Raw genomic sequence first — 25,332 nt, 5'->3', positions numbered from 1 at the left:
CAGTCTTGCCGCACTTATAGCAGCCGGAACTCGACCCAGTGCGGCAAACTCCCTCATGTGACCGACCGCACTTCCCACAGTGGTCCCGCCCCTACTGGACCTTCGAGCTTGCATCGAATCCCTTGGGTTTCTTCCCCAAAACCCTGACAACATGCGCAGTCTCTAACTTCCTCTTCCTGGGGTGCTCCAAATCAATCTCCCTCTCCCGCGCCCTGGCAATCATGGACTCTAGGGTCGGGTAGGCCAAATAGCTAACATGCTCCCGAATGTCGGCTCTCAACATATCGTGATAGCGGGTCTTCTGCATCTCCTCATCCCCCGCATACTGCGGTACCAACAAAGCCCTCTCCCGGAACTTGGCGGTGATTTCTGCCAAAGTCTCTGTAGTCTATCTCATATCCAAAAACTCTCTGGCCAGCTGCTAAAGCTCCACAGCTGGTGCAAACTCAGCCCTGAATTGTGTCACGAAATTTGACCATGTCATAGACTCAATGGTTGGGGCTCCCAATGAATCACCAAATAACTCCCACCAATCTCTGGCTCAATCCCTCAAACAACCTGCAACAAAACGGACCTTCGACCCTTCCGGGCAGAAGCTCATCAACTGAGCAGACTCGATGTCTACGATCCATCTCCTAGTAGCAATAGGGTCCTTCACCCCATGGAAGTACGACGCACCACTCCCCCTGAAGTCCTTGAAGGACAGTGTGTGTGTACCCGTCTGGCTAAATGCCAAATCACTCTTGAATGATCGGAGGCGATCCTTCATCAACTCGATATTCCCCTCCTTGATCGCCTCAAGGATACCTCTCGTGATCTCAGACGCGATGAACTCGTGTATCCCGTCATCAACCTGCTCGGATCCTTCCCCCGAGCCTGATCCTGATCCAGATACTGATCCTCCTACTCCATGTCGTATGGTCGCCATACTGAAAGTAAACACATAAACATCATGATCATACATACTCCTGAGAGGTCTCACACATCATCCAAGTTTCCTGGTTCCATCTCAGCCCTCCTTGACCCGAGTATGGATCCTCTGCTTCCAGTAGTACGAGCCCATACTACCTTCCACATCCATCCGTACTTTCCCCAAGGATTGCTTCGACTTCACCAAGTCCCTTTACCAATATCCTTTTCCACTAATCTCGTCCTAGGCTTTCCTAGGGCACCTTTCGACCTACTCTCCGCCATCAGCTGCACTAGGAGTCCCTACTTCCTTTCCCTAACTAGCTTGCGAATACTGTTACATATCCGCTCACTAGCTAGTTAATGTCAATCAGGGCCCCTATAGCACAAATCAAGCAGCATGTGTGCATTGGGTAACCACATCAAGCATAACCTAATCAGGCTATCCTATTGCTGACTAGACTGTCCTAGTATGCAACTCACACAACAGGCATTCAAGGTATCCTCCTAGATCCTTAGCCCTAATCTAGCATGCAGTTCTCAGAATCATATATCAGGCATAAAAGGCATCCTCCTAGATCCTTAGCCCTATTCTAGCATACAGTTCGTAGAATCATAAATCATATAACATAACATAACAAGTATGGGTATCTTGGGGAAAATTTACTTGAGCTCGTCCGGTTGCACGCATCACACACACCTTGTTCTTTCTCAAATTTCCTTGATTTTAAATTCCAGAAAACCATTCTCTTTGTGAAAAATCTTTTAGTCCCTCGGTTTGAGTCAGAACTCCCCCGAGAGTGTGTCCGAATCCCTCAAACCAGGGCTCTGATACCAACTTGTAACATCCTAAATTTCGAGACCAAAAATTTCATTTTTTTTAATTAATAATTTATAAAACATTTTACCATAACATTGTCAATAAAGCAACACATTACAAAATCATAATGTTGTGTCCCAAACCGTGACATCAAAAGTAATGAAAATCAGAGTATAATCCCAGAAACCCAATGTGGAAACCATGTGTGTCTGTGATGCGCTGCTACACTGCCGACTCTTTCCCCTTCGACGAAAAGGTACCTGAAACCAAAACCAAAACTGTAAGCACAAAGCTTAGTGAGTTCCCCCCATCATACCACATACAATATCATATCATTGGTATCTTTCAACCGGTAACTACCATCGGTATCTTTCAACTGGTATCTGCCATCGGTATTTTTCAACCGGTAACCGCCATCAGTATCTTTCAACCGGTACCTACCATTGGTATCTTTCAATCGATAACCGGGGACTATTTCACCCCTACTGGTATCATACAATATCAAGATATAAGCATACAGTTAGGCATATATGGGGTACTGACCTACCCTTCGTTCCTAACGACCGATGTTAGGGAAAAACTATTCCATACTACTACCACTAACATACACATTGCATATCATACAGGCATATCTTATGACCATATCACATAAACATACCAAGATAATTGTCACAGAGAAAATTATCCACTAAATACACCTGATGGTGGGCCGACATTGTGGCCTTAGACCCACCCCTACTGGAAGGTAACTCACCCCGATGTCGTGCAATGTCTGAACTATCTTTGGCATACAATTCGACGACCCACGACCCCTCGATCCCTACATGACAATACTTCAAAGTTATTCATTTGAATATGCAACTCTAACCGGGGTCATACCAATCAAATCAAAGTCAACATTGGTCAAATTCAACTTCCAGTTGACCTGACTCGCCGAGTTTGTCTACCAACTCGTCGAGTCCTTATCCTTCGACTCGATGCAATCCCCATCTCCACTTGTCGATTCTGGCAAGATCTTGATGGTTTCTCCTTCGATCTTACCCTCGGGGCCAACTTCATATGACTCGCTGAGTTCACCTTGAACTCGTCGAGCCCACCTCCCTCGTAAGAACATGTCCAGTCTATGATTTGCCGAGTTGTATGAACAAGTCATCGAGTCCTTATAAGATTCCCTAGGACTCGCCAAGCCTGCTCTAAGCACTTGTCGAGTCCCATGACTCCCAAGCTCCTATTGAGCTTGAACAACTAAGGGACCTTACTTGCTCTCATCCGGTCCTTTAACAGAAGGATTCGATGGTTATTACGCTCTGACTCGCCGAGGCCCAAGAATGACTTGTTGAGTTCACTCTTGACCATCACCATATAGTCGGTCTGAAGGGGTCTTAACACACCAAAACCATAGATTTGGCCTCCTAATGCCCATTTTACACGTAAAGTCCTAAACTTCATGCACATGAAATGGGTTTTTGGCTCAAAAATCCATAAGAAGCGACCTACAAGAGGCATGGAGCTCTCATGGCCATAAAGTTGGCACCTTTATGCCATGAGACCACTCCTATGGCCCAGATCTGAAGTCAAACCCTATTTAATCCCTTCATAATCTGAAAATGGCTTAGAAAGCCCCCAAAATCCCAACTCCAAGATGAATAATCACATAGAAGATCAAGACAAGAGATTTTTACCTTGAATGAACTGGAAATGGAACAAATCTCGTAGATCTTTGAGCCCCAACTTGCACTCCCAGGCTTCTTTCATCTTCTTAAGCTTCACAACCCACCAAAATACACCAAAATGACCTTAGGGCACACAAACAAGGCTAGGCTTTCGATATACTATCTTATGCGAGTGATAGGGACGAAGGAGGCTGGGATAAGTTGTTTAAATAGGTTGCAAACCCTTGGATTTAGGGTTTCACCCAAACAGTACCTACTCGCCGAGTCAGGCTCCCGACTCGTCGAGTAGGCCACATAAACTCTCCCGCGATCACGATTCTACTCGACGAGTTTTTCCATCAACTCATCGAGTTCGAGAACAAATACAAGAAACCTAGAATTAAATACATACTAGGAATCAAGCAATTCACCACCATACATCAAGGCAAGGTACATTTGTCCAACATGTATCCAAGCCTCACTCTTCTCCCTCTTCCTTCTTGATTCGGCTAATCTCACCCCCCCCCCCCGACCCTCATTCACAACTTCATTTTTCAACTCATTTTCCGCTCAACTCTCAAGAACTCCCTCATCTTCTTTCTATAAAAAAATCATGGGTATGTGTGTGTTCTCCAAAGAATTTTCCTCCAAAGATCACAAGCTTGGTAAGTTATAATTTAAACTCCATGGATTTGTTATAAGTTTATGCTAAGATCTTTCCTTTACTCTCTCATTTTCGTGTATATGCTTCTTAGAACACCCCTCACTTCGAGAGTTTCCCTCAAGAACGCAATCTAGGCTAAAAAATCCTTCTCCTTCTTCATCTACATCTTTAAAACCCCAAGGTGAGCTTCATACCCCTTATTTTCAAGTTTTCTTTCTTTTGGGGGAGGATACAAGTCTAGTATTGTGTAAAATCTTTTTATATTTACATGTATTTGTGTATATGTATGTTTATGTGTGATGAAATGTTGATATTTCATGCTTACACTCCAAGAGATTGAGATTTTCTTAAGTCTCCAGTTGTTGGAATATAGTTTTCTTGGTGTTGTTTCTTTTATTTTGTTGTTTTGTTAAAAATGGAAACTAGTTGCTAGGTGAAAAATGGTTTCACTTTATGTGTGTTAAAAGATCACAAAATATGTCCAAGAATATGTTAAAACATTTTGGATTATGAAGGCTTGAAAAATGGTAAAATATAAAAATTTACACTCAAAATGGTAAAGTTTTGAATATATAAATTTTTACCACAAACACCTGTAAAAATGGGTTATTTATGATAATTGTAGTAAAAATGGGTCATTTATGATAATTGTTGTAAAAAAAGGGTCATTTATGATAACTATGGTAAAAATGGTTTATTTATGACAATTGTAGTAAAAATGGGACAAACTCACTTTTCCACAAAATCTGTATATATACATAAAATATAATGAAAATTTTGAGTTTTATGTGCATTGTGGAAAAATCGAGATATGTAAAAATTATTATTATTATGGTGTATAACCTATGGTAATAAGTTATTTTTACACAAATTGTTATAAATATATTAGTTCAAAATTTAATATTTATAAAAAGAGTTTATAAATAAACCTACCAAAATGGTGAACTAATCAGATTTTTATGACACAAAAGTTGCATGTCATAAACTATCTATCATAAAGGCTTTAAACACTTCTAGTAAACTGTATAAATTTACGACAAGAGTTATTCCGTATCATAGAACTGCAGTCGTAAATGTACACTAGGAGCATTATTTGTAATATTCAATAATGGGATTCAAAATTTGCGTAAATGTTGTTAAGGCTCTTGTGAGACACTCCTTCACCGTACCTAGTTAGTGTACACGGTAAGTCCTGTTGTTATAACTAGAGTCTCCTGGAGGGAGAGCGGGATATTGTGTATAGATCTATACTGGGTTGACACCCCCACACCTGAGTTGTTCGCTACAGCTAGACAAGCCAGTCTAGGGTGACAAATATCTTATTAGAAACTGACCCCTGAAGAACGTCAAGACAGGCACTCTAGTCACATTAGTATGGTTGTAACGACTCACATAGACAATAACAATATTATTTTAAAATTTACGTGGAATATACACTCTACTCATTTGATAAAGTACAAAAGGATGTGCCGCCTATTTTGTAATTAATTCCACCACTCTGGTCTTAGGGTTTTAAGACCATGACTTTTCGTATAACAGAAAATATAGGATTTTCTGAGAACACTCTATATATAATTTCAAATAAGGAAACAAAAGAACATGCATGTCGTTATACATGAGTTGGAACGAGACTCTCAAACTATTTTACAAAAAAATATTGGATTTTCTGGAGTTTTACAAAACTATTACAAAGGCTTCTTAAAAATATGCTTATGAACTCACCGACATTCTATGTTGAAACTTTTCAAAACGACTTGTATTCTCAGGGACTCACTAAATAGGTTTGCAGCTATGGATTTTGGATAATTGTTATATTTTTGAAATATCATACATTGTGTTACTTTTGGATGTAATTTCATGACAAATACAGGGTTGTAAACAATGCATGTTAGTATCTGTAATGTATAATATTTGGTTTATATGTCTCATATTTAATAAACTATTATGATATTACAAGATGAAGTCACCTGCCCCCGGACATATCCGTCGTCCCAATTCGGGGTCTGACACTTAGAACAGAAAATCTTTATGGAAAGAAGGAAAATGTTTGTTCTTGGTGGAGAGAGTAAATTTCTTAGGTTGTGTTCTTTTCAAAGATGGTGTTTCGGTGGATCAATCCAAAATCGAAGCAATTAATTCGTGGCCTACTCCTACTACTGTTTCAGAAGTTTGATCATTTCATGGGCTTGATTCGTTTTTATAGGAGGTTCATTCATGATTTCAGCACCATTATGAGTTTGATAATAGGCTGTTTGAGGAATGGAGCTTTCGCATGGAGGAGGATGCTCAGAAGGCCTTTGTGAAAGTGAAGGATTTATTGTGTGCTACTCCGGTCTTAGCACTTCCTGACTTTTCACAACCATTCGAGGTGGAGTGTGATGCGAGTGACTTTGGGATAGCAGTTTTTCTCATTCAAGGTAAGCGTCCTATCGCTTATTTTCCTAAAATCTTGGAGGTGCTCGATTAAATTATTGTACTTATGACAAGGAGTTTTATGCAATTGTTCGATTATTAGATCATTGCAGCCATTACTTACATGCAAATCATTTTATTTTGCACTCGGATCATGAGTCGTTGAAGTATATCAATGGCCAGCAGAAGTTGAGTGCACGATATGCCAAGTGGGAGGAATTTTTGCAATCTTTTCACTTTTCGTCCAAGTATAAAGATGGAAAAAGCAATGTGGTAGTTGATGCATTGTCAAGGAAATATTCCTTGCCAGTGACTTTGGATGCTCGTTTGTTGGGGTTCGAGACATTGAAGAGTTACTATGAAACTGAGATAGATTTTGGAGACTTGTTCGTGAAATGTGTGGGTGTACTTGATGGCAAACTCACATTACAAGAAGGCTTTCTCTTCAAAGGGAATCGACTTTGCATTTCGAAGTATGTGATTCGAGAACTATTAGTGCGAGAGGCTCATGGTGGAGGGTTGGTTAGGCATTTCGGGATTACTAAAACCATGGAGATACTAAAGGAGCATTTTTATTAGCCGAAAACGTTACGGGACATGACCAATATTGTGAACAAGTGTGTGACGTGTAAAGTGGCCAAAAGTACATATCTCAATTGTCGGTCCCAATTCATCATTGGGTAGATGTAGTTATGGATTTCATTGTTTCTTTACCTCATACTCAAAGGGGTAAGGATGCAATTATGATGCTGGTGGACCATTTTTCCAAAATGGCTCATTTTGTTGCTTGCAACAAAACTAATGATTCTAGCAACGTGGCTGATTTGTACTTTAAAGAGATTTTTCGCCTGTATGGAATTCTAAAAACTATTGCTTCGGACTGAGATTCTAAGTTTCTATGTTACTTTTGGAACATGTTATGGAGGAAGGTTGGAACGAAGGTATTGTTTAGTACTTCGCATCACCCACAAACGAATGGACAAATGGAGGTTACGAACAGAACTCTGGGTATGTTGTTGTGAGGATTAGTGAACAAGACTCATAAGGATTGGGACGTTAAGCTCGCCCATGCTGAGTTCGCTTACAATTATTCTCCTACGTTCGCTACTAGACATTCTCCATTAGAGATTGTCTACGGTGTTAACCAATATCTTCCTTTAGATCTAATCTCATTACCAAAAGAAGAATTAGTTCATAAGGATGCTACAACTTCGTAATCGCATTGAAGCTGTGAATGCCACTTATAAGCAAAAGTCAGATAAGAACAAAAAGCCTTAGGTATTTGTTGATGGATACTTAGCGTGGGTACACCTGAGGAAGGAACGTTTTCCAAGTAAAAGGAAGAATAAGTTGATGTTAAGAGTTAAGGTTCCGTACAAGGTGGTAGGACGAGTTAATGATAATGCATACAAAGTTGAACTTCCATATGAATACGAAGTCCATGCCACGTTCAACGTTGGAGACCTTTCCTCTTATCTTGATGATGATGATGGTATTGCTAAATTGAGGACAATTCCTCTTAAATGGGGACAGGATGATGCGAATGAGAAAAGCCTTGAGGGTGCGAAAAGGACTTTGTCAAACTCCAAGTCGAGTGATGAGTACGAGCCAATGCAAATGGTTGCGAACTATCACAACCCGTTGCAGTTACTGAATATTGGATGCGAACGAGTGCAATCCATTGTGAACAATTGCAACATGTTGCAGTCCATATTACCCGGATGCGAATGTCAAAACGAGAATGAGACCTGAAAGACTAGTTGCAATTACGAACCTCAGAGTATTGTCAAATGCAAAAGTCAATTTTTTGAGGAAATCATAATAAAGTCGCGATTATATTAAACTAGTGCTATAAGTGGTATTTATACATACTACTCCATCTGTAAATCATAGTCTAAATGCAACCATTTCGTAGTTAGAGTTGTAATTCATGGTCAAACTTTGAAATGACTACACATTAATGACAAGTCACTGTAGTAACCTCCAAATCGTAGTCAAACTCTTAAGTGATAAGACATAAATGACTGTTTCACATGAAAAGTCACTACAGTAACCTACAAATCATAGTCCTATATTTGTTAATATAAATAGATGTCTAAGCTCTACTAACCAAACACCCATATCATCTAAACAAAATCAACTCCCATATTTAGAAATGCCATCGAATGCAACAACTTCTTCGAATAAAGTACCTGGTTCCAACTCTGAACGACCATGTACGACAAATGAGGTGTTTGTAATAGCCCGAAATCCAGGTACCCTTTTATTTAAGCCCTTCATCTTTAATTTAAGTCATTTAGGGTTTTCCATGATGAGCGAGTACGCTGCGCGTACTCGTGCGCTTCATTTTAACGTGTTCCCCCTCGGGTACGCTGGGCATACCCAAGGTTACGCTGGGCGTAACCGATCTAGAATTAAAAACCCTAATTTATGGGTTGGCTATAAAAGGAATGTGTTGGCTCGATTCCTCAGCCACCATCCCTCATAAAGAAACCCTAAGAGAGTGTTTATTCGTTCCTAGCCCATTTCTGAGTGTTCTAAGTTTGGTGGTGTCATTTCAAGGTAGCAAAGGAGAAGAAGAGTTCATTAAGAAGGCTAGAAGTTTGTGTTCAAGTGTAGATCCGAGCTTTGCAAAGGTTGGAGCTTCATTCTAAGGTAAAAAGTTTGGATCTTGACTTGTAGTTCTTGTGGTATGCTTTATGGACCATTTTCTAGGGTTTTGGTCCCAAAGGTGGAGACTTTATGAGCAAATGGTCTCCATTAGCTTAGATCCATCATATTTCTGGTCCATTTGAGTTGTAGATTCAAAAATGTAATCTTGGACGTGAATGTTTGGCCATGCATGAGATCTATATCCTTGAGTTGAAATGGAAAGGTGTTAAGGAGTGTAAGAGCCTTTACAGCCATGCCAAGGCTTAAAGATTTCGACTTTATGAGTAAGGATGCTTAAATAAAACCGGATCTAGAAGTTGAAGTTATGGCTTAACTGATTAAGACCAGAAATGAAGAATGTATAAGTCTGATGGTTACGTTGGGCGAAACTCCCAGTACGCACAACGTACTGGGTGGAGACCCCGACTCTTGGGTTGGCGATGTACGCCCCGCGTACATCAAGCTATACGACCCGTGTACTCGAAAGGTTGACTTTTGTTGACTTTTTAGGTTTTTGGTCAACATGTAGACTTTGAGTCGAGGAAGTGTAAAATGATCTTTTACCCTATGAGGAATGATGATAAGGGGTAAAGTCTAGTTGTGGAAGTCTGTATTAATTAAAATGATATTTGTTATGATTAGGCGAGGTTGAGTCTTCGTTGGGATTTGGAGATAGCGAGTACGCGAGATTCTAGACATTCCACGAGGTGAGTTTTCTCACAATACTATACCCGGAAGGGTTTTATTGTGTGACCGAAAGGTCGGATATGTTATGAGTTGTATGCGCTGTATATGATAAGTTAATCGTTTTTATGTGCTATGCATGCTATGTTTGATATGGGCTGGAAGACATATATGATATGGGCTGGAAGGCGTTGTGAAGTGGACCGTAAGGTTGACGCAGGTAGGACCGGAAGGTTTACCGAGTCGGGACGGAAGTCCCGTGAGACACATGGACCGGAAGGTCAAGGTCTGGAAAGGTGTATGTGCGTAAGTAGTATTTTGGGGAACTCACTAAGCATTTATGCTTACAGTTGTTGTGTTATGTGTTTCAGGTACTAGCGAGGACCGTGGGAAGGCGCCGGCGTGATTGTACACACTGATGAAGGAACTTTTTTATGATCATGGGATGTATTTTGTTACAATGACATTTGTTACACATGTGATTTCAGAATATTAAATGTTGGTTTTTTGATGTTTGCAAAAATGAAAAATTGTTTTGAAAAATCACGTTGTTACAAGTTGGTATCAGAGCCTTGGTTTGAGGGATTTGGATGCACCTTCGAGCATAACTGAACTCAAACCGGGGATTTGAGGAAATTTTTTAATTAATAAAAGCATAAAAATTTTATAAGAGATTTCGTAATAACCAAGGAGAAGCAGTATGTACGGTGAGCCAGCACCCGAATGGTAAAATCTCCAAACTACCCTTACAATATGTGTTATGAGATATGTTATGATATTATATGCATGCTAGTAGACTAGGTATTCATATTGGGACTAGAGTGGCCTGATTTGTGATGCCTTAGTCTAGGGGAACCTGCTGCTATGAGATACTTTGAGAGCTAGTAGGTAGCCAATGCATAGCAAAAATAGAGTACTCATGATCCGGGGTCCAGGGAGGAGGACTTGGGGTGAATGTTGATGCGGTGTAGTCGGTAGTATTGGGCCCGTACTACTGAAGACACTGGGTCAGTGGGCAACCTAAGTAAGAATCCTTTGGGTGTCGGAGACCGAGTAGGGTTGCGTTATCGAGTGCGATTATGCTCGATGGAGTCTCTGATATTTTTATGTTGTATTTCAGAGGCATTATGGTTGGGCCATGCCATAGACCTGGGATGAGCGGTGTGAGTGACGAGGAGCTTCATCAGATGATTCACGAGGAGGTGGCTGCAGCGATCCGGGCCGAGATTCCGGAGATGTTTGGGTCTATCAAGACCACACTGATGGAGACTTTCGATGAGCGGTACGCTGCGGTGACTAAGGCTGCAACCGCTGCAGCTACCGTAGCTGTGGCTGCTGCCAGACCACAGGGGGGTGACTCGTTGCTATTCCGAGAGTTCAGCAACACGAAGCCACCCGAGTTTGATGGGATGCAGGATCCGATCGCTGCGATGAGATGGATTGCTGACATTGAGGGATGCTTCTACACATGTTCATGTACGGAGCATCTGAGGGTACGGTTCGCTTCGAACCAGCTCCGCCTAGGAGCCAAGGATTGGTGCAAGTTCGTAACGGTGAACTTCACTCTTGCAGAGATTTCAGCCGTGACTTGGGAGAGATTTACTTCTATGTTCAGAGATGAGTATGTTCCCCCCGTGGAGAAGGAACGGTTGGTTCAGGAGTTCTTGACCCTCAAGCAGGGTAATGATGCGGTTACTGTGATCACCCGGAAGTTTCATGAGAGGGCGATGTTCTGCCCTGAGCAGGTGTCCACTGAGCAGGCTCGGATGAGTCGATATTTGGGTGTACTGAGGAGGGACATTCGGGAGTTCGTATCGAACTCGTCATACCAGACCTTTGCTGAGCTCCAGGAAAATATCAGGAAGAGAGAGGTCGAGTTGGAGACTCAGGTCAGGCAGGAGGCTGAGTCTCAGCGGGTGGATCGGCGGCCGGCTCAGTCTCAACCAGAAGCCAAGCGGACCAACTCCACCGATCCGAGGACGGGAGGTCAGAAGGGCCGCACTTGCGGAAAGTGCGGCAAGGGTCATGAGGGGGCATGTCGATCAGGTGCTTGCTACAAGTGTGGCAAGGAGGGGCACATCGCTAGGGATTGCCCCAAGGGATTTATGGTTTGCTTTCATTGCAACCAGACCGGCCATCGGAAGGCCGAGTGTCCTTAGCTTCAACAGGGATCTGCACCTACTGCTAGGGTTACCGAGACTCCGCCGGTGAAAGCCGAGGCTCTAAAGGCTCGTGGGAGAGCTTTTCAGTTGACTGCGGAGCAGGTCCGCGCGGCGCCCGATGTCGTGTCTGGTATGTATTCCTTCGTGAATTTACTTTTACGCTGAGATATTGTGCTTATAATATGATATGCGTAGGTACTTTTCTTGTGAATCTTGTACCTGCTTTGTTATTATTTGACTCGGGTGCGACTCGGTCTTTTGTATCTTTGGCTTTTAGCCAGCACATCGGTATTGATCGGGAGGTGATGAGTCGACCCCTGCAGGTTTCCATGGCTGATGAGAAAGTGGTATACGCCACTGACGTGATTCGAGGATGTGTGCTCGAGATTTTTGGTGTCAAGTTCCCTATAGGTTTGGTTCCTATAGCGATGGGAGATGTCTGCGTCATCGTGGGCATGGACTGGTTGAGTAAGTTTGGGGCAGTCATTGACTGCGAGAGACAGCTGGTGACTATACGAGACCCTGGTGGGGGAGTGCTTACTGTGTATGGCGAGGGGACCCGGTGTGGGTCAGCATTTTGTTCGGCTGCCAGGGCAAGGCAGAGTTTGCAGCAGGGCTGCAGTGGATTCATAGCATATGTGATGGACACACGAGTGGCCGCAGGGAGGCCAAACTCGGTTGACGAGGTTCCAGTAGTGTGCGAGTTTTCGGACGTGTTTCCCGAAGAACTACCAGGTGTGCCTTCGGAAAGGCAAGTGGAGTTCCATATCGATCTGGTTTCGGGAGCGGCGCCCATCGCCATGGAGCCTTATCGCCTCGCTCCACCAGAAATGCAGGAGTTATCCTTGCAGCTTCATGAGCTATTGGGAAAGGGGTTTATTCGACCGAGTAGCTCACCTTGGGGAGCGCCGATTCTTTTTGTCAAGAAAAAGGATGGTTCACACCGGATGTGTATCGATTATCAGGAGTTGAACAAGTTGATGGTTAAAAACTGGTATCCATTACCTAGGATCGATGATCTGTTCAATCAATTGCAGGGGGCATCTTGGTTCTCGAAGATAGACTTGAGGTCGAGTTATCATCAGATGAGGGTTCGGGATGAAGATATTCAGAAGACTGCATTCAGATGTCGTTATGGACATTACGAGTTTGTGGTGATGCCTTTTGGGCTCACCAATGCCCCGGCTGCGTTCATGGATCTTATGAACAGGGTATGCAGGCCAATGCTGGATCGATCGGTGATCGTATTCATTGATGATATTTTGGTATATTCGAGGTCTAGGGAGCAGCATGAGGAACATTTGAGGGAGATTCTTGGAGTATTGAGATCGGAGAGGATGTATGCCAAATTCTCCAAGTGTGATTTCTGGTTACGAGAGGTCCAGTTCCTAGGGCACCTTGTTAACAAGAAAGGGATATTGGTTGATCCGGCCAAGATCAAGGCGGTGATGAGATGGGAAGTGCCGAGATCCCCCACTGAGATCAGGAGCTTTCTGGGATTGGCCAACTATTATCGAAGGTTTATCAAGGATTTCTCTAAGATCGTCGTGCCACTTACCAAGATGACCCGGAAGGGTGTTGCATTTTCATGGGGTCCGGAGCAGCAGTCCTCATTCGAGACCCTTCATCAGAAATTGTGCGAGGCCCCGGTGCTTGCACTCCTGGAAGGGATTGAGGATTTTGTGGTATACTGTGGTGCATATATATCTGGATTAGGGGCGGTGCTTATGTAGAGGGGACATGTTATAGCGTATGCTTCGAGGCAACTGAAGCCTCATGAGTCGAGATATCCCACCCACGACCTGGAATTGGGGGCTGTAGTGTTTGCCCTCAAGATCTGGCGACACTATCTTTATGGGGTTCGGTGTACCATATACACGGACCACAAGAGTCTGAAGTACTTGATGGATCAACCAAAACTAAATATGCGTCAGAGGAGATGGTTGGATGTGGTGAAGGATTATGATTGTGAGATCCTGTACCACCCAGGTAAGGCTAATGTCGTAGCCGATGCGCTGAGCCGTAGGGTGGAGAGCGCCTCGATCCGAGACGTTTGTATGAGGTTGACGGTGATGACTCCGATTTTGGACACCATCCAAGGGGCCCAGGCTGAGGCTACAAGACCAGAAAATCAGAAGAGGGAGCGGGTTGTCGGTCAGGTATCGGAATTCGTTATGGATGGTCGGGGACTTATGACATTTCAGGGTCGGATTTGGGTACCGTTTGTGGGTGGTACGCGTACTATTTTGATGGAAGAAGCACATCGATCGAAATTCTCGATCCATCTCGAGGCTACTAAGATGTATTTGGACCTAAAGAAGGAGTATTGGTGGCCCTGTATGAAGAGGGATGTTGCATGGTTCGTCAAGAGGTGACTGACTTGTCGTCAGGTTAAGGCCGAGCACCAGCGTCCGCACGGTAAATTGCAGCCGCTGGAGATTCCCGAATGGAAGTAGGAACAGGTTACCATGGATTTTATCACCAAATTGCCAAGCACTGCGAGAGGGGTCGATGCAATTTGGGTGATTGTGGATAGATTGATGAAGAGTGCTCATTTTCTAGCTATCAGTGAGAGCTCTTTTGCGGAGAAGTTAGCAGAGTTATATGTGAGGGAGGTGGTATCGCGACATGGGGTTCCGATGCCGATCGTTTCAGATCGCGATGTACGATTTGCTTCCAGGTTTTGGAAGAAGTTTCACGAGGAGTTGGGTACGAGGCTGCATTTCAGTACCGCATACCACCCGCAGACGGACGGACAGAGCGAGCGGACGATTCAGACGCTCGAGGATATGCTCCGAGCATGTGTTTTGGATTTCGGAGGGAGTTGGGACACCTATTTACCCTTAGCAGAGTTTTCGTACAACCACAACCATCATTCGAGCATTGGTATGCCACCCTTTGAGTTGTTGTATGGGAGGAGGTGTCGCACCCCCATCTGCTGGGGAGAGGTGGGGCAATGGGTAATGGGTAGCACAGAGATTGTACTTCAGACGACCGAGCAGATACAGCAGGTCAGGCAGAGATTGTTGACCGCGTAGAGTCACCAGAAGAGTTATGCGGACAGGCGTCGGTTCGAGCTCGAGTTTCAGGTTGGTGACCTTGTGCTCCTAAAGGTCTCTCCTTGGAAAGGAGTGATACGATTCAGGAAGAGGGGAAAGTTGGGACCCTGATATATTGGACCTTTCAGAGTAATCGCTAGGGTAGGCAGGATAGCCTACTGGTTGGATCTACCTGCTGAATTGGGACAGATCCACGACACCTTTCATGTCTCGCAGTTGAGGAAATGTATTGCCGACGAGTCGGCAGTGGTGCCATTAGAGGATATTCAGGTGGATGCAGGCATGAACTATGTTGAGAGGCCAGTGGCGATCAGGGATTGAAAGGTTAAGGTTCTGAGGAACAAGGAAGTACCCTTGGTACAAGTGCAGTGGCAACATCGGAAGGGGTCCGAGCTGACATGGGAGTCTGAGTCTGAGATGCGAGATCAGTATCCGAAATTATTTTCAATGTGAGACTTCGGGGACGAAGTCTGGTTTTAGTGGGGGAGAATTGTAAAAGCCCGAAATCTAGGTACCCTTTTATTTAAGCCCTTCATCTTTAATTTAAGTCATTTAGGGTTTTGCATGATAAGCGAGTACGTTGGGCGTACAAGGAGTACACTGCGCGTACTCGTGCGCTTCATTTTAACGCGTTTCCCCTCGGGTACGCTGGGCGTACCCAAGGTTACGTTGGGCATAACCGGTCCAGAATTAAAAACCTTAATTGATGGGTTGGCTATAAAAGGAATGTGTTGGCTCGACTCCTCAGCCACCATCCCTCATAAAGAAACCCTAAGAGAGTGTTTATTCGTTCCTAGCCCATTTGTGAGTGTTCTAAGCTTGGTGGTGTCATTTCACGGTAGCAAAGGAGAAGAAGAGTTCATTAGGAAGGCTAGAAGTTGGTGTTCAAGTGTAGATCCGAGCTTTGCAAAGGTTGGAACTTCATTCTAAGGTAAAAAGTTCGGATCTTGACTTGTAGTACTTGTGGTAAGCTTTATGGACCATTTTCTAGGGTTTTGGTCCCAAAGGTGGAGACTTTATGAGTAAATGGTCTCCATTAGCTTAGATCCATCATATTTCTGGTCCATTTGAGTTGTAGATTCAAAAATGTAATCTTGGACGTGAATGTTTGGCCATGCATGAGATCTATATCCTTGAGTTGAAATGGAAAGGTGTTAAGGAGTGTAAGAGCCTTTACAGCCATGCCAAGGCTTAAAGGTTTCAACTTTATGAGTAAGGATGCTGAAAAAAAAGTCGGATCTAGAAGTTGAAGTTATGCATTAACTGATTAAGACCAGAAATGAAGAATGTATAAGTCTGATGGTTATGCTGGGCGTAACTCCCAGTATGTGCAGCGTACTGGGTGGATACCCCGACTCTTGGGTTGGCGATGTACGCCCCGCGTACATCAAGCTGTACGCCCCGTGTACTCGAAAGGTTGACTTTTGTTGACTTTTTAGGTTTTTGGTCAACATGTAGACTTTGAGTCAAGGAATGGTGAAATGGTCTTTTACCCTCTGAGGAATGATGATAAGGGGTAAAGTCTAGTTGTGGAAGTCTATATTAATTAAAAGGATATTTGTTATGATTAGGCGAGGTTGAGTCTTCGTTGGGATTTGGAGATAGCGAGTACGCGAGATTCTAGACTTTCCACGAGGTGAGTTTTCTCAATATACTGTACCCGGAAGGGTTTTATTGTGTGACCGAAAGGTCGGATATGTTATGAGTTGTATGCGATGTATATGATAAGTTAATCGTTTGTATGTGCTATGCATGCTATGTTTGATATGGGCCGGAAGGCATATATGATATGGGCCGGAAGGCGTTGTGAAGTGGACCGTAAGGTTGACGCAGGTAGGACCGGAAGGTTTACCGAGTCGGGACGGAAGTCCCCTGAGACACATGGACCGGAAGGTCAGGGCCTGGAAAGGCGTATGTGCGTAAGTAGTATTTTGGGGAACTCACTAAGCATTTATGCTTACTTGTGACGTCCCCAAAATCTCGGCCAGAAAAGACCGATTTTCATTTATGCTTTTAAAATAATTTCATAGTAAATCCTTTTGATTTGAAAGAGTTGCGGAATTTGTTTCTAAAAACAAAACATTATAAAACAATGTTTACCAAAGCATTTCATAAAAGAAATGTATTTTCATTATATAATCAAAACTCGGGGTGTCATGTTCCGATACAGTCCAATAAGCATAATCGATAACATTACAAGTCATTAAACAAATATATACATATACAGACTTGTAAACAAAACAACTTGATGGTTTATCCATCTTACGCCCTTGCGCTACTTCCTGTAATACAAATAAAACTGAGTGGGTCAGGCTTGGGAGCCTGGTGAGCATATAGGGTTTTCAACCCACAATAAGTAATTAAATTAATTTTCATCAACCAACAATAACCCAATTACCCATTCCCATTATTCTCACTTTATGTCCCTAAAATAACTAACACAAGGGACCTAGTCTAAGAATATTTCATCGGGGTGACAACACATGCTTCGGGGGTTCCTCAGCAATATAAGTCAAATAAGGCAACCATGAGGGGGATGGAATACAGCGAATGAACACCCAAGTTCATTAACACCTACAGGCTATGAGCCTACTAGCGTTCCACTGGACTGTCTAGAAAAGTCCGTGGTCATCATCTAAATTCCGCTAGATGACTGGCTCAAAACAACATCGAGGCCTCTCATTTGTTTATTACACACCAACTATCTACCCATGTTCTACCCAACATATTAGTAGATAAAAACATACATTTTATACATAGTTTCAAAACCTGTATAGCATGCTCGATCAATACATTTTCCATATAACAGATGAGGCACACACACATAACACGTATTTCATATAGAAATAATCAGATCTGTAAGATAGAAGAAAGTGAATATACATTCACACACATAACAACAAAATATACACATAACACGTATTGTGTATAAAATACTTCATAATTATGCGTTAGAAGAAAGTAACAACACGTTCACACATATAAACAACAATATACTTAATACACTCAAATTATACTTGTATTATTATCGTGTTTATGAAAGGTAGTATACACTCACTTGATCAGAAGATGATCGGACAGCACTACGACTTGCAAAAGTAGTAATCCTCAGCAAATCTAGAAGATCTCTACAAAAATTAAACTTCTCGCGGGCAGAGCTTCGGCTCGGAAACCGCACTTCTCGGGATCTTCGGGATCTCGGGACTTGCTTCGGGACTCGGGAATATTACCGGGGCTTCGGGGTGGCTTCGGGGGTTAAAATGCAGAGCTTCGGCACGAAATGGAGGAGAAATGAGCAAATAAGCATGGACCCCTCGCATCCTATTTATAGGAGGCTGAAGCCTCGCAGTACGCGGGGCGTACTGCCTCCGAAACATCACTGCATGCGTCATCCAAAGTCCTCGAGTGTGAGTGTCGACATTCTTCGCTGTACGCAGGGCGTACTTCGGATGAGTCCGGTGACTCGTCTTCGGATAATACCGAATTTAATTATTAATTATTTAATAAACTTCGAAAATTCATATCTTCTTCATACGAACTTCGTTTTTGACGTTCTTTATATCCACGCGAAGGCGAGACTACGCTCTACAACTTTCGTTTGGACTCCGTCGGCTAATTTTGAATTTATTTTTATTATTTATTTTTAATAGGCCGGGACAGAAAATTTCGTTATAAATTCATAGCGTCTTCGTTTGACGTCCGTTCTCACCTAACTTTTTATCACTTTGATACTAACAACGAGATCTTCGAATCTCATTTAGATCACTAAGGCTAAATATCGCTCTAACGTAAATTTCACTTTTTACGTCATTCAGCGTTGTCGGTTCTGTCGCGAAACTTCGACAGGTCATAACTTCTTTGTTATAACTCGGATTTTGGCATTCTTTATATCCTCGGAAACCTTGTTTCAACTACTACAACATTATCTAAAGATATCAAGTTTATTTTATACTTAAATTTTGATGCTTATTTTTATTCTTAATTAATCAAACCACATAATTAAGCAATTAAGCACAAAACACATAATACTCAAATAATACACTTCTGTTATTTCAAAACGGGTTACAAAGGTTAACCTAGACTATTACGTTGCTAAAAATGGCAAGCCCAGAAGGCATATATGATATGGGCCGGAAGGCGTTGTGAAGTGTACCGTAAGGTTGATGCAGGTAGGACCGGAAGGTTTATCGAGTCGGGACGGAAGTCCCCTGAGACACATGGACCGAAAGGTCAGGGCCTGGAAAGGCGTATGTGCGTAAGTAGTATTTTGGGGAACTCACTAAGCATTTATGCTTACAGTTGTTGTGTTATGTGTTTCAGGTACTAGCAAGGACCGTGGGAAAGCGTTGGCGTGATTCTACACACTGACGAAGGAACTGTTTTATGATCATGGGATGTATTTTGTTACAATGACATTTGTTACACATGCGATTTCAGAATATTAAATGTTGGTTTTTGATGTTTGCAGAAATGAAAAATTGTTTTGAAAATTCACGTTGTTACAGTGTTGGTTCTAACACGATACTGGCTAAGTGTTAAGGAGGGTGTACCATTACTTGCTCCCCCGCATTGCCTAGTAGGTGATGAATGGACCCGTATAACAACGTTGTTCAACCATGAGATGGGAGAAGGACAATAACAAAAACGGTCAGATGTTGTTAGTAAATGGATGGATGTAAAGGAAGAAGTCACATGGTTTAATCGAGCGTGTAATTATGCGAAAAGTATCGGAGTTCGTTGTAGAGACGAGGAAGAGTTCTTGGAAGTTGTTAATGATTTTTACATCTTGGAGTGTGAAGGCAGAGACTTCGAATATGAAGACTTTTGGAAGGTTGTTAAAAATAATCAGTTTCATGTAATCCGCTCTATTTTCTATTATAAATAACACATGGACCTGTTTTTTATTTAATTGCTTTGTTTGTAGTAATGTTTTAAGTTAAATGTTTCATCTAATGGTTGTTAGTTTAATGTTTTAAGTTTTAGGCGTAGAGTTCGAATATTTGTAATGTTGTAAGTTTAATGGTTCATGGAATTGTTGTTGGTAATGTATTCTATAGTGTCGTTAACACTAATGCAACCAGCATTTATTTATTAAAAGTAAGTAGAGGAGGTGTTTCCAATACAGACGTAATACACGAAAATAACCTAGTACACACCTATTAAATAGAAATAGATATTAAATAAATGGGACATATTTCAAAATATTCCAAGAGGGTTCAAACTGGAATTCGGATCCGTCACTTAATGACTTGTACTCCTCCTTAGCAGCTTCCAAGATGACGTCCTCAGTAGCATTTAAACAGGCGTCGTCAAGTTTGGTATAAAGATCGTTGAATAATAGAACTTCAGTTTTCATTTCATACCATCTTGCTAAGATGTCCAGTTAGTCACGATCATTTGCTGTAGTCATTCAGTTTTCAGCATTGAAGATATTGGTTAAACGAGTCCAAAACATTGGATCGTTCAACTTGCTGGTCTCGTACACATGAATATATGCACGTGTAAGTACCAAGAACTCCTCAGTGCTCCATGGTATTGAACTCGTATCTAGTGAAACAAAGAAAGTAAATTTTCATAAATAACATATGAATAATTGTAACATTGGTTAGTAAATTATTTTTTTTTAAATACAATTCTATTTATAGTAGTTTATACACAATATCACAGTCCAATCTTCTAATTATGTCTGCAATTCATAGTCCAACTTAACTGAAGAACGCAATATAGTAACTGAAAACACAAGAGATCACCGTTCTAGTTGACAAGCCATTGCACCGAGATGACAACACAATACACAGCTACTTGAGTTGACAAGCCATTGCATCAAATGACAATACAATACACTGCTACTTGAGTTGACAAGCCATTGCATTGGGAAAATAACTAGTCCCTATAAATAATTGTTCATACCCTTTTTAATTGTATCGCATTAATTTTTCCCCTTTCAACTATTGACTTACCTGTACCACTTAGATGGAGCAACGAAGAGGAGGTCACTTTGGTTCAAACTTGGATTGTAACTGTAGAGGATGATTTTCCAACGGGTCAGCAAGAAGTTCGCGTTGGATCATTTTGATCTCGTGTCTGCAATTTGTTTCACCATAAAATGGGGCGTACTCAATATCGAAGAAGAAGAAGAGATGTCAAAGCGAAGTTTCTGGATTTGAAAAAAAAAGGTCAAGCATTTTCAACATATTTATAACAAGCTGGATAATGAACATGTGAATATGGGTGAAGACATTCTCATACAGGTGGCTTTCGAACTATACCGTTTGTAATATGATGGTAGAGAGTTTACCCATGGAGATGCATGGAATCTTTTAAAGAATGTCCCTCACTTTTAATATGCATGTTGGTTAAGTTGTTTGTTTTTCGTTAGTTTCGTTGCTTTTTTTTCTATGTGTGTTTTGTCAGTACTTAATAAATCTCCCTTACTTTTAATGTATGTTGTTTCTTCAATGGCAATTAAAAATGAATTAAGATAAGATGACAAATAATCAATTCATTAAAACATTAACCCATAACTGGTACATAACATGACATAAAATGCAACGTTGTACATAAATAACTAATACATAATAGAACATAAAATGCAAACGGGGTAACATGAATAACTATTTCTTTTAGGGAGGTAACAGGACCACCCTTTCATTTGGAATTTCCCAGTGCACATGTGATGGTACAGAATTCACCGACTCAAATCCAAATGCAACACAGTACACGATAGTAGAAAACTTATAATCAACCATTTCGTGAATGGATTCAGATGTACAGGTTCTTAGACATGCTATAGTGTGGCCACATGGTATACCATTTTTTTGCCATTTCCCACAACTACATACCTACGATCAAATTACACTTTGTTGATGGAAAAATTGTCATCGACTTCAAATGTATCCGCATACAAACGTCTTGCCGCCCAATTATTAGACTTGTTGACATGCTTTTGAACCTTAATCTCAACATAAGGGGTCACCCCACAAGACAACCTCCCTGCAATATTTGTTAATTTTAAAACAATAATACAAGAAGAAAGTAAATATAAGTATAAAGTTACCTGCCACTTCAGCCCATTCATCATACATTGATTGTATCGATGTATTGATTAACTCAATTATCGTTGTTATAGGAAACTCACGTGTGGACGTGGATATATGTTTCAACATTTCAGGGACATCAATCGATTTAACATTGTAACATACTTTTGGGAAAAATGTTGGTGTCCATTTTGAAATTGCTATATCGTCAAGCCAGAAAATTGGACTCCTAAGCAAGGTGCAAAAAGGTGGTTCCCTACATGCATTTTGCAACCTTTCCAGACACAAATAAAAATCATGAACACTATATGCATTGCATGACTTCCAAAACAACGTTTCGACTTTCGTATCATTATGTCCGACAGAATCTCATATATTTCTAGCTATATCTTTAGGATAATATCCATGATACGAATCTGGGTAGACACTCTAAACAGCAAAGTCTATTTTATCACATAGGTTGCTTATGAAACCAACCTCTGTATCCTCACCTAAACACTCTTTTAACTTCATCGTGAACCATCTCCATGATTCTTCACACTCTAAGGTCCCCAAACCAATTGCTAAGAGTAGGGTTTCATGGTTTCCATCTAAAGCCAATGTGAAGTACATTGTTGTCAGATAGTTGACAATTAGGGGTAAATAACCTACATATATTAACGGTATCATGCACCTAAGGAAGGTACGAATCTGCATAAAAAAACAAATATATATTAGTGATAAGTAAAGAGTAAACGAGATACATTACCAAGAAATATTATATAACTCAATAAAACAAATATGTTATTCCACGCAACCTAAAGCCACAAAACAGAATTGAAAGCGACTGGTATCCGTTTTCTTAATGGCTGTGAAGGTATTAGGATTTGTTCTTTGAAGATTATGCAAGAATATTTGTAGCTGAGAAAAGCTTCTTTCGGTGTAGGTACTCATTTTCATAACCTATGAAAGTGTTTTACAATCATCACACAAATCCAATTATAATTATAATGAAATTATAGTTTCTCTACAGTTCACACTTCATAGTTAAACTTTTTAAATTCATACTCAAACCAGTTCATTTCATAGTCAAAAATCACTGACCAACAAGACAAGACAAGACAATGTACTTGTCTGCAGTTCATAGTTCAACTTTTTGAATTCATAGTCAAACCAATTCATTTCATAGTCAAACATCATTGATCGAAAAGACAAGACAAGACAAGATAATGTACTTGTCTGCAGTTTATAGTTCAACTTTTTGAATTCATAGTCAAACAAGTTCATTTCATAGTCAAACATAATTGTCTGTAATATAATTGCTTCAATAAATGGGTGTAAAGTCATTCTGAGAAATTTATCTGAGAAAGTAACTCTTATTTAATAGAAAAAATAAGGCTAGTGGCATACTGTAATTGCGGAGGTGAACGTATCGTTAGGATTTCAGGTACAGCTAAAAACCCAGGAAGATTGTTTTACGCTTGCCCATATTTGGTATCATGTTCTTAACGTCATTCATATTTACACCCTTATGTTTACATGACAACAATTCTTACTGCCAATGTTTAAATTTACAGGGACCAAAATGCGGGTTTATCAGTTGGGTTGACGAAGAGAAGGACCAATCATCTATGGTAATAGCTAAAGTAGCTAACTCTAATAAGCTCTTTCAATTAGAAAATAAGAAGTTAAAGATAGCATTGGCTTGTAGTTGGGTGTTGTTCTTGGCAGTTCTTGTTTACAGGTTGTAAGCTTTTTAATATTGTTTTGATAGTTTTGAAGTTGTTAGGTCAATAAATTGTTGTATTTGTTGTTATGTTTAGAACAGTGTACTTGTAACGTTAAAACAAATGTTGGTGTCATTGTTATGCTGTAAGTATTGAGAAGTTATTAGTAGGTCATTAATTTGTTGTAATTGTTGTTATGTTTAAACTTTTGTATTTGTAACATTAAAACTAAAAATAGACTAATGGTGTACTCATTTGTACTTGTAATGTTAAAACTAAAAATAAACTAATAATCACATCCAACATTAATTTACATATACAAAAATATAATCCAACTACATAGGACCAAGACTCGACCCCCCATAAATTTTTGCCATACGTTGGCGAAACTCTAAAGTTGTGTTCCTTGGGTCAATAAGTTCACGTATTGGTTGACCTGAAACTAATTGTTTCATAAACATACAAACAAAAACACCGCAATCTCCCAAATGACTACATTGTTGGGAAACATTTTCTTCATAAATGAATTGCATATTCAATGGAATCATTGGGATGTTCCTCCGGGCCTAATAGTTAATCTTGTCTAAATAATTTGCCACCCGAGATTCAAATTTGGTAAAGGTTCCATCAGATTTGAATTTTTCATAAGCCACTCTACCGAGACTGTCATAAATATGGATTTCCATTGACGCCAATCGTAGTTCCCCAAATAACCAGTGATTAGGGGATGAATGAATCTGCAATAGGACCTGTATAAGGATCAGAAAATAAAATTATGTTTTTATATCACAATACAAAAACATAACAACAATAACAATAATATTTTCAGTATAAACAATTAAGTTTACTGCATTGACATCCCACCAAACCACCATGAAGTTGGGGTGCATAGCAATATCAGCCATAAACGCCCTCCAATCATGCCCTTCTTCCAAAGCATGACAAACAAAAAAATTTCGAGGCATTATTGTATGTCGGTCGCCATCAAACCGTCTCTCCATCAATAGTTTATACCAAATGGTTATATGTTGCACAAAATTATGATACTTTTGTTATTGACTAAAAAACAAATTACTTTTAAAATAATAAATTAACAATTATTTTAACGATGACTCCAACCATCTGTCGTGTGTATGCCCAAACAAGGCGCTCCAAAAATCTCTATCTAACACGAAATTAAACAAATGATGTTGGACATCATATAAATGAAATAAATAATTATGGATGACAACCCCACCGCCTGCTACGTAAGGTTGCAGGTGCAACACGGAGAAGTCGTGAACAACAGCAAAAGCTGGAGGAGGAACGGGGCTTGTTGATTTCATATCAACCTTCTTTTTTGCTCTTCTTTTTTGCTTAGGTGTCGTGTGCAACTAAAAACAATATTCAAATCTTTATATCTCTATCTTTCAGATAATTCAAATAAACATAAAATTCTATTATTACGGTATAAGTTTATAAATTAAACGAATACCTCGGTGTAAGGATGGCACAAATATTGTGATGGTTTTCGAGTCCTCGGTTTATCGAGTGTAACTTCTTTGCCATCAACACCATAAGCATCATACTAATCTA

The sequence above is a fragment of the Lactuca saligna genome, chromosome 3, assembly GCF_052625555.1.
Source record: "Lactuca saligna cultivar CGN05327 chromosome 3, ASM5262555v1, whole genome shotgun sequence".
NCBI lineage: Eukaryota > Viridiplantae > Streptophyta > Magnoliopsida > Asterales > Asteraceae > Lactuca > Lactuca saligna.
This window is presented reverse-complemented; position numbering follows the sequence as displayed.